The sequence below is a fragment of the Sus scrofa genome, chromosome 1 (assembly GCF_000003025.6).
Source record: "Sus scrofa isolate TJ Tabasco breed Duroc chromosome 1, Sscrofa11.1, whole genome shotgun sequence".
NCBI lineage: Eukaryota > Metazoa > Chordata > Mammalia > Artiodactyla > Suidae > Sus > Sus scrofa.
Genome location: NC_010443.5, coordinates 225,052,606 through 225,063,248, shown reverse-complemented (window position 1 = coordinate 225,063,248; position 10,643 = coordinate 225,052,606). Strand labels below are relative to the sequence as shown.

Sequence of the window (10,643 nt, the reverse complement as noted above, 5' to 3'; positions counted from 1 at the left end):
CCTCTAGGTGTGGAATGTGTTGCCTTTAGAACCCAAAGAGGCCCAGCAGACATTGTGCTGCCTTCTTCATGGTAGAAGATAAGATGCACTAATTAATCTTTTACTTTGGAGGGATAGCCTGGCAGACCCCTTACTATTGGGCAAGCTTGAATCTTCACAGGTTTCTCTCTCATTCTCTGAAACACACATATATTATAAAGGCCTCTGAAGTGCCAGCTATTTCTTGCTCGTCCAGTCCAACCAACACACTGCCACCAATGTAATGGATCAATGTGCTGTTCCATGGGGTGTCCAATGATCCAGGTCTCTTTGAAGTATATTGAGACGGGGGAAGACGTATATCCCTGGGGAAAACTGAAAACACATATTTTTGGTTTATTACATGTGAACTCAAACTATTTCTTGTTCTCCTTTCCAGATTGAGATAGAAAAGAACACATTTGCAAAATCAAAATCAGTTTCTAAATTGCCATTGACCTAACTATTGAAAAATTTTACAGTAGTTTACATAGACAAATTTTCTAAGTGCTTAAAAATAGTGGTTGTTCTTTGGGATATTTACAGATATTTATACAGAAAGTATATATTATAGGAGGTAGATACAGGAAGTATATACTGTAGTACAAGTTTCATTGCTAAAATATGGTTTTCCAGGAGTTTCTGTTTTGGCACAGCTGGAACAAATCTGACTAGTAACCATGAGGCTGTGGATTCAATCCCTGGCCTTGCTCAGTGGGTTAAGGATCCAGCATTGCTGTGAGCTGTGGTATAGGTCGCAGACATGGCTCAGATCTCTTGTTGCTGTGACTGTGGCATAGGCCAGCAGCTGTACCTCTGATTTGACCCCTAGCCTGGGAACCTCCATGTGCCATAAGTGTGGCCCTAAAAAGCAAAAAGCAAAAAAAAAAAAAAAAGAAGAAAAGGAAAGGAAAAAATGATTTTTCAGGGAAAGAGAAATACTGTCTAGAAATTCAAGGGCTATAGATACTTGGTAACCACAGCCAAGGCTGAAGTAGAATATGGGCAAGCATACTTAATAAAAATGATCAAGCATGCAAGCTTGATCCATGCAAAGCCATTCTGATACTCTTTCAGACTGGAAGATGAAAGAGATTTCAGCTACTGGTTCAGTTATTATTCTGAAGTGAGGTTTTATTGTTTTAAGAACTCACAGGTTGAGACTTGTCACAGAAGTCAAGCTAGATCATCATCTGTGCTTACAACTGATACTGCATTCAACAAAAGATCTACCAATGTCTATTGATAGGTAAACTTCAGTCTATATTCCTGAGGCTGTATTAATCTCAATTAATAGCTGAGATTATTAATTGTAATTAATTCATACACATCTGGCCTGGCATCTGTGATTAGACTACTGTTTAGTTGCGTTTGCTGTAGTCTACAGTCATCCTACTGGATCCATTCTGCAGATGCCAGACCAGTGAATTAATGGAAATGTAAGGTCCACAATCCTTAAATCCTTTAGATCCTAGGATGCAATATTGTTTGTTTCTTAAGAAGTAGGTATGGGCAACACCAGCAGCCTCAGAATGTTCAAAGGGACTTACGGAATAAAAATTTTTGGAAGAGTTTGCTCAGATGTCTCAGCCCATGTGTCAGAATCCCTAGTCCCCCAAACAGTGCTCTGGCCTTAATATAACAGTTTCCTTAGTTAGGCTTTTAATCATCTCTGAAGTTAATCCATTCAACTAAGACTTGGACTTGGACCTTGACTTTCTCTGCTTTCCAGCTGCAGGAGATGAGAACTTCTCTGCAACCAAAGAGCCCTCTTCCTTTTGCACCTGGCATTCAATTCCTTGTTTCTTACCCTCAGCTATTCTCCATCTTTCTGTAGCACATCGGTGGTCCTTAGCAATAGGTAAGGATATTGTTATCCTTATAGCTATTATTTTTTCCATATGTCTCAAATGTCTGATTCATCAACCTGCTAGTGTGTTCCCTTTCACAGATTCACTTTCTCAGTTCACCACCAGTGAAAATTTATGACATAGAGATTGTCTGTGCTTCAGCGATGGTGTCCTTATCTCCAGTCTGGGCAGTGAGTGATCTGGCTCTAAACCTCATCTTATCATTTGTGCTTTCAGACTTCTCCTGGTACAGACCAGGTTCTCCAGAAGAGATGCTGGACAGAGTTTGGGTTGCAAGGTATGTGCTGGGGTCAACATTTTTGTAAGGAAGGGGAAGCAGAGGGAGAAATCTTTCTGTGCTATAGCCCTGACAGTTTCCAGCAACTCAGCTGGCTACATTGGAATGAATTTGCCTGTCATAGTTGTCCATCACTGGGCCAAAATGGGTAGGTCTTTATAACATTTGTTTGTCAGTTACTAGATACAAGCTGTCTCTGGTGCCCCTTGGATGAGGTGGCTGTTTGCAGCCAAGGGACTGATACTTGGAGGCTGTCTGCTGATTGTCAGCCTTGAAGGAGAATCTAGGAAATGTCTCTCTGTCTGCTACACAGACTTATATTTCTTCATACACTGCCTCCAACCCTCTTAATTATTCAGGCTCCCACTTTCTCTTCCTGTTGCGAAACATGTTTTTATAATATTTTCTTAGCCTCTTTGCTGAAAACTCCATCTTGTCCTTCCTTACTTTGTCCCGTCTTCCTGCTTGAGAAACGGTGATGGTAAATGACTTAAGCTTAAGAACAAAGACCTAAAGGCATGGGTTATTCGCGGGGTCAGCTGAATGAGGACATAATACATTGCTCTAGGCATGCTGGACCTGTGCAGATTGGCACACCATTTGCACAAGCATGATATGTTCTCTAAAAAATAAGAGAAAGAGGAACCTCATGGCCAAGTGGTTTATGAGTGGTCGTTAGCAGAATATGCATTAGCAAAGAGAACCGAGGTGCAAACCTAGGCACACAGGGTTGCGGCAAATAGGCATGCAAACTGCATGCAGTTTGCGGAAGCACAGTGAGGATTCTCTGAAATGCTGTGCATAGATAGCTAACTCAAATGCTAATGGTTCTTAAATGCCTAAAGTTTAGAGTAAAAGTTTAACCATCTACCAGCTAAGTGACTTTTAAAATAATAAAATAACATATAATAATAAAAAAAACCCTTATATCCTGCACCTACAACCCCCTTTTCACTTGATGGAATCCTCAAGAGCACAATAAAAGCAGTGTGGTTTCTTGAGGCAGGGATCTTGGTCCCTGAGACCTTGAGTCCCCCAGTTCCCACCTTTACTTAAGATAAATGTCTCTGTATCTTGTTATACGTTAACTTATATTTCTTAAGTTCCCCAGCACCCGTTCTTCAGCCCCATCCTGCTGAGCTGGTCTTGGCACCTTCCATTCACTTTTTCTCATTTCTCCTCTCTTTGTCCTTTTACTCTGTAAAATCCTAGCCTGCTCTCTGACAACTCCCCCTGCCCAACGCTGTTCTGCATCTCCAAAAGAGTAGTGTGAGGACCATTTCTTTGTTTTGTCACTTTCTTCTTTTAGGTGCTGCCAAGTCTGAGCTGGGTCAAGATTGAATTGGAGGAGAGTAAGTTTTTTTAAAATAATTCCTTATAGGATTCACAAAGCCCTTTCAAATTCATTTTTGAATTTTACTTCTCATAACCACTCTGTGAAGAGACTAGCATTATTTCTCATCTTACAGTTGAAAAAATCTGAGGTCTAGAGAGGTTATGTGACTCATTGAATCTACACAGGTCCTATGGAGTGTGGGACCCAGGTGTTCTGATCCCAGTCCATGGCTTTGGCTGCTATGTCTTAGCTCCTGTATCTACCTTGCAATGTGAAGACTGAGGAAAAGATGAATTATTTGCATAAAGAAGAGCTAATGGTATTCTGGTACCAATTCTCAAAGCAAACGTGGGGGTTGGTTTCCCACATACCATGGAGCACTTTTCAGACATGTTGATGTCCTGCAGTTCAACTCAATTTTGACACTATCTACCTAAAGATAGTGTCATACTCTACACGTTAAGGGTTCAGTCCTACAAGACTTCCCCCACCCCCCACTTCAGATGCCAGTGCAAGTCCAGTTTGTCACCTGGGCTTCTGACTAGCCAGCTATAAAATTGGAGTTCCCCGCAACTCCTTCCTTAGGTAGGATTAATTTGCTAGAGGGGTTCAGAGAACTCAGAGGAATATTTTACTTACTATTTACTAGCTTATTATAAAGAAAGACATAAATCAAGGACAGCCAGATAGAAGAACCGCGTAGGGAACATGTAAAGAAATGGGAGGAGCTTGCCACTCTTCCCAAATCTCCATGAGTTCACCAATCTGGAAGTTCTCTGAACCTTTACTGTTTCTATGGAGGCTCCATTACATAGACATGGTTAATTAAAGCATTGGTCATTGATGATTGATTCAATCTCCAGCCCCTTTCCCCTTCCCCAAGGTCTTGGAGGTAGAATTTAAAGTTCCAGTCTTCTAATTGTGTGGTTGGTTCTCCTGGCAAGCTGCCCCCATCCTTAAGTTTGGTCCCAAAGTCACCTTATTATTTTTTCATTTTCGTCTTTTTTTTTTTAGGGCTGCGCCTGTGGCATATGGAGGTTCACAGGCTAGGGGTCAGATTGGAGCTGTGGCTGCCGGCCTATGCCACAGCCACTGCAACAGGGGATCTGAGCCGTGTCTGCCACCTAACCACAGCTCATGGCAACACCAGATCCTTAACCCACTGATTGAGGCTAGGGTTTGAACCTGCAACCTCATGGTTACTACTCAGGTTCATTAACCACTGAGTCATGAACTCCCCAGAGTCACCTTATTAACATACCAAAGGACACTCACTCTCAGTACTTAGGAAATTCTAAGGGTTTTAGGAACTCTATGCCAGAAATGAGGACAAAGACTAAGCTCTGATTATAAATCACAATATCACAGCTAACATTAGGTGGGTGATTGCTGTCTCATTTCCAGCTGGATGTTGGTGACATACTTGGTAGAATGAACTGGTCTAAAGAATACAGTCTGATCTCGATAATCTTGTATCTATGTTCTCTTCCCAGGGCCAACAGAAATTGCTGGGTACCATGTGGAAATGGAAAATAAGCATTCTCTTTCCACTTCTCTTCTTTCGGAGTCATCCCTCTGCTGTCTTTTTTTCCACGTAGTGGCTGGAGTGACCCATCACAAACTATAAGTCAGATCATGATACTGCCCCCTGAAAACCTTCTGATGGCTTCCCACAACTCTTAGAAGACAACTCAAAGTCCCTCCTGTGGCCTCCAAGCCTTTACATGCTTTGACTCCAGGATGCCTCCTGACCTCCCATCACTGTCTCCCTTAGTCACCTCCCTCTAACCACAGTGGCCTCCTAGCTGTTTCTCAAACACATGGAGCACATTCCCTCTTCAGGGCCTTTGCATTTCCTGTTCTGTGTTCCTGGAAAACTCCCCAGTTGCTTGCGTGGCTTGCTCCTTCACTCCATTCTGGCACCTGTCCAAGTGTCTCTTTCTCAGCCTTCCCTGACTGTCCTCTGCCAAACAGCCTCCCCATTGCTTTCTTTCTCTTTCTCCTGGGGGCATTTTTCTTTCTGGCACTTATTACAGTGTGACATTATACCATGTAGTTGTTTGTTTACTTGTTTATTGTCTCCCTCCTCCACCTCGACAAGAACACTAGTTACACATGGCAGGCACTTGGTCTATTTTGTTATGTTTCCAGCTCCAAGGCCTGGCATATAGTGGGAACTGAGTATAGACTTGTTGAATAAATGAATACATCCTTAGTTTTCTTTCTTTCTCTTTGTAAGGAATCATAAATGCTTGTCCTTAATTCACCACTTGGGACTATGGTACATTATTCTGAAAAGCATTGTTTTAACTCGAAGTATTAATCAGAAAAATATATAAACTTCCATTTTCTTCCTTTTTAATTTTAAGTTGCCAGTTGCTTCAGCTACATTTAAAGCAGCCAAAGCAGAAATATCATAACATTGTAAATCAACTATTCTTCAATAAAACTTTTAAAGAAAGAAAGAAAGAAAGCAGCCAAAATTCTTTATGCCAAATAGAAACACATGGGCTTGACCTCCAAATCCTTTATGGTCAGTTCTGCCTGTCATTATCAGGTCCAGTCATCTGTTGCTACAATTTAGTTCAGGGGTTCTTAACATGGAGTTGGTGACCCTCAATGAAATTAATGGATAACATTCTGGGGACTCAAGAATCTCCTGAAGAGTAACTTTTTGGCATAGAGGGTTAAGGATCCAGCATTGTCACTGCAGCAGCTTGGGTTGCTACTGTGGTGTGTGTTCAGTCCTTGGCCCGGGAACTTCCAACATATGGGTGTGCCCCCCCCCCCAAAAAAAAGAATCTTCTGAAATTGAGTCAAAATTGTATGTGCATTTTTCTAGATTTTAAAGGAGAACCCAACACCACCTACAGAGGTTAAGAACTCCTCAAATCATGGCACTTATGACCATTCACCATGCCTTCATCCACACTTTATTACCAGCATAGTACTATTGATTGGGCATAGGTTTGAGGAGTAGCAGAGACCTAAAGTTCTCCCTTTTCTTCCTTAAGAAAGTGTAATAAAACACACACACACACACACACACACACACACACACACACAATGTAGTTACTGTGAAAACTGGCTATAAATACTAAAGGGTAAAAGCCTAAGATCAAATTTAGCAGTCCATCTTTCTTTCCAGCCACCTCCAATTCTTTATGGAATGATAACACTCTGTACAGTTGTATATATTTAAATTCATCCATCCATCTATCCACACATTCATCCTTCCTTCCTTCCTTCCTTCTACCCATCCATCCAAAAAATTCCCCACAGCATGTAGTTCTCAAATGAGAGAGACACTTTGTTTTCTCTTCAGATTCTAACCTTGGTAACATAATTCCATTTTCAAATAAACTGATGACATGGCTTTCTTCTCTTCTATCTTTTGCACAATTCTGATCTGGATATTAAGGATAATGCCTCCAGTAACAGTTTCATTACAGTATTCAACACATTTTGGGCAGTGGTTAATGTTTACCCATGAAAGTGAAAATGAAGAAAGATATTTTCTTCTTTCTGCAATGAAAATAACTATTTTTCTATTTAATGAAGTAATGATACAAAAATTCATTCTTTACTAAATATGAAAATGTCAGTTGAAATCAATTCTGATTTTGCCTAGAGGCCATCACTAGCGATATGCCAGTGTATTTATTTCCACACTTTTTTCAATTCTCACATACACATGTAGACAATTACTTTTACAAATATGGAATTATACTATATATGCTCTTTTAGAGTTTGTTTTTCCATTTTATACATTAAATATATTTATATTTGCATTATTATTTATTAGCTACAGAGAATCTAATGTACTGACAAAACAGTTTTAAAAACCGGCCTCCTATTGATGGATACTGAGATCATTTCCTTACCCTCCTCTCCTTATTCTATAAGACATCCATGTTTGCTTGTCTTTTTCTGTAGGAAATAGACTGGGTCTTGGTCTCTTTTTTCTGTAAAACAAGAAGTTGAACTGGATGATCTCTAAGGTGCTTTCTAAGCATCCAAATTCTGAAAGATAAATTATAATTTGATTTCTTGCCTTTCTTCCTTTCTCTCTCTTTTTCTTTCTTTTTACGGCTATATCTGCAACATATGGAAGTTCACAGGCTAGGTGTTGAATCAGAGCTGCAGCTGCAAGCCTACACCACAGCCACAACAACACCAGATTTGAGCTGACCTATGCCGTAGCTTACAGCAATGCTAGATCCTTAAGCCATGAGTGAGACCAGGGATCAAATCTGCATCCTCGTGGGCACTATGTCTGCTTCTCTTTTAAAAAAATTTTTTATTATAGTTGATCAACAATGTTCTGTCAGTTTCTGCTGCACACAAAGTGACCCAGCCATACATCCATATTCATTCTTTTTTTCACATTATCTTCTATCATTTTATGTCCAGTTCTTAATCTGCTGAGTCACAATGGGAACTCCTGATTTCTTGCTTTTCTATACACATTTCTTATACATCCCAGATAAGGAAATATTTATGCTATTTCAAAAAGTAAAACAATTAAAATAAATTCAGTTAAGGAGTTCCCATTGTGGCTCAGTGGTTAACAAATCCGACTAGGAACCATGAGGTTGTGGGTTCGATCCCTGGCCTTGCTCAGTGGGTTAAGGATCCAGTGTTGCTATGAGCTGTGGTGTAGGTCACAGACTCAGCTCAGTTCCTGAGTTGCTGTGGCTCTGGCATAGGCTGGCAGCAACAGCTCCCATTTGACCCTGGCCTGGGAACCTCCATGTGCCATGGGTGCGGCCCTAGAAAATGCAAAAAAAAGAGAAAAGGAAAAAAAAATTCAGTTAAAATAAAAGAAACCATAGCTTTTAGAGATTACTAGAGATTCCCTTAGTAATACGTTTTAGTGTTGAATTATTATAATCACAAGTAATCTTTTTGCCTAGTTTAAACCTGATATTGCCATGTAAATTTACTTAAGTAATCTTGTTTACGATGGAACTTCTCTGAACCTTCTCTCAGATAATAACGTTCTTTATATATACTTCAAGGTTTAACAGGTAAAACTTTCTCTTCCATAAATGTAATTCTAGCTTTTCTTGGAGAAGAAAGTGGCTGAATTGGTAAAATACTTGGAATTATGGTTAAAGAGAATTATTACTTTTTTTGCCTAAATTAACAGAGATTATACAAAGAAACTGGTTTATACTCTTCATTGTTCCTGTGAAAGAGAAAGAAAGGCTAAGGGACTATTCCAGAATGAGAGGGGCTAAGAAACACAGCAAGCAAATGCAATGGAGAATCCTAGACTGCATTGTGGATTCAGACTGGGGGGAATTTCTGTAAATGACATTGTTCAGCCAGTAGGCAAAGTTTCCAGATGGACTTGGCATGCTAAAATTTCTGAATTTGAGAATTATCTTGTTGTTATGTAAAAAAAAAAAAAAAAAAGTCTCTGTTTCCATGAGATACACAGTGAAGTAATTAGGGGTAAAAGAGAATGACATCTGCTGTTTATTTTTAAATGGTTCAGAAAAAATACATGTAACTGTGAAGACAGAAAGATGAGGTAACGTGGCAGAGTGTTAACAGTTGATGAATATAAATGAAGAATACACAGGAGTTCCTAGTATTCTTGCAGCTCCTGTAACTTTGAAATGATTTCAAAATGAAAAGCAAAAAGGGGGAAAAAAACCTTTAGAGCATCATTTAATTTTTTTTTCAAAAAAAATAATAAAATAAAATTTTTTTTTTCTGAGAAATCTTTTTCACATTCTATGTATTGGGCTCCTATTTGTAATCTTGAATGGTACAGAGTAGGATGTGACTAAAGAAAGTTATAGCTATAAAATGTCAGTAACATATGACCCAGGCCTTTCCATTTATGTGTCACACAAAAATTTTTATACACTGAAAAGGAGTCAAGGAAAAGGTAAATTTTTTTTAATTTAAAAAGACAAAGATGTTTATGTGTAAAAGGAAAAATGTGTCACTGTTTTCCTCAACAGTTTTCTTTAACTTTCTGTGAAAAATTTAAGTCCTTAGAAAAACAGAATTAGTGAAATAAACACCTATAAATCTATAACCTAGAGTTAGCAATTGCCAACACTGTCACATATACCTCATTATTATTTTCTGCTATCTTTTTTAGAAGATAAGATATTTCCTGCCTAATCTTTCAGTGGGAAGCTCTAAAAATAAGAAAAATTTTCTTATAACTACATCATGACATAGCTAACAAGATTAGCAATAATTCCTTAATGTCACCTAATTTCTAGCCCATATTAAAATTTCCTATTTACTCCCAAATGTATATTTCACTGATTCATTCAAATCAGAATCTAGTCAAGGACCACAAATTACACTTGCTTATTGTGTATTTTAAGTCTATTTTATTTATTTATTTTTAATTTTTAAATTTTTTATCTTTTTGCCTTTTCTAGGGCTGCTCCCATGGCATATGGAGATTCCCAGGCTAGGGGTCTAATCGGAGCTTTAGCCATCAGCCTATGCCAGAGCCACAGCAACGTGGGATCCAAGCTGAGTCTGCAACCTACACCACAGCTGACGGTGATGCCGGATCCTTAACCCACTGAGCAAGGCCAGGGATCGAACCCACAACCTCATGGCTCCTAGTCGGATTCACCAACCACTGTGCCACGACGGAAACTCCAAGTCTCTTTTAATTTATAACTGTTTCCCTCCTTGCTCTGGTTGTAACTTTTTCCTCTTGTGTCCAGCAAATATAATCTTGGGGACAGGATGTTAAATTGAATACTGTTTTGAGTGGTATTTACCATGTCCCTGAGCCTCACTTTTCTCATCTATATAATGGTAATGGTAATCCTTGTCATTGTTCCATAGGTGTGTAACGAGGATCAAACAAGACAGAGTCTGTGAAAACATTCTGTTCACTAGCATGCACATGTCAGTATTATTATTATTATTCTCTCCAGCAGAATGACTTTTTGACTTGAAGTTAACATGAGACATTAAATCTAACTGCTGTCACAGGCAGAGGGGAACAAAGAAAGAAAAGTCCTGTTATGACCAATACGACCTCCTGTTTCCTTATCCCTTCAGAATCCAAATCCTAAACCTAAATCCAGGGGAATAATTTTCAAACCACAGGTTCATATATATAATGTGGGCTCCCCATGAGCCCTTCCAA

At 39.2% G+C, this 10,643-nt stretch overlaps 1 long non-coding RNA gene across 1 annotated transcript; it reads left to right on the top strand.

Moving 5' to 3' along the window:
- On the top strand, window positions 929–7,617 carry LOC110255687. The gene is made up of 3 exons (XR_002336342.1): window positions 929–2,166; window positions 3,476–3,518; window positions 4,996–7,617. It is a non-coding gene; the product is annotated as an uncharacterized LOC110255687 (long non-coding RNA).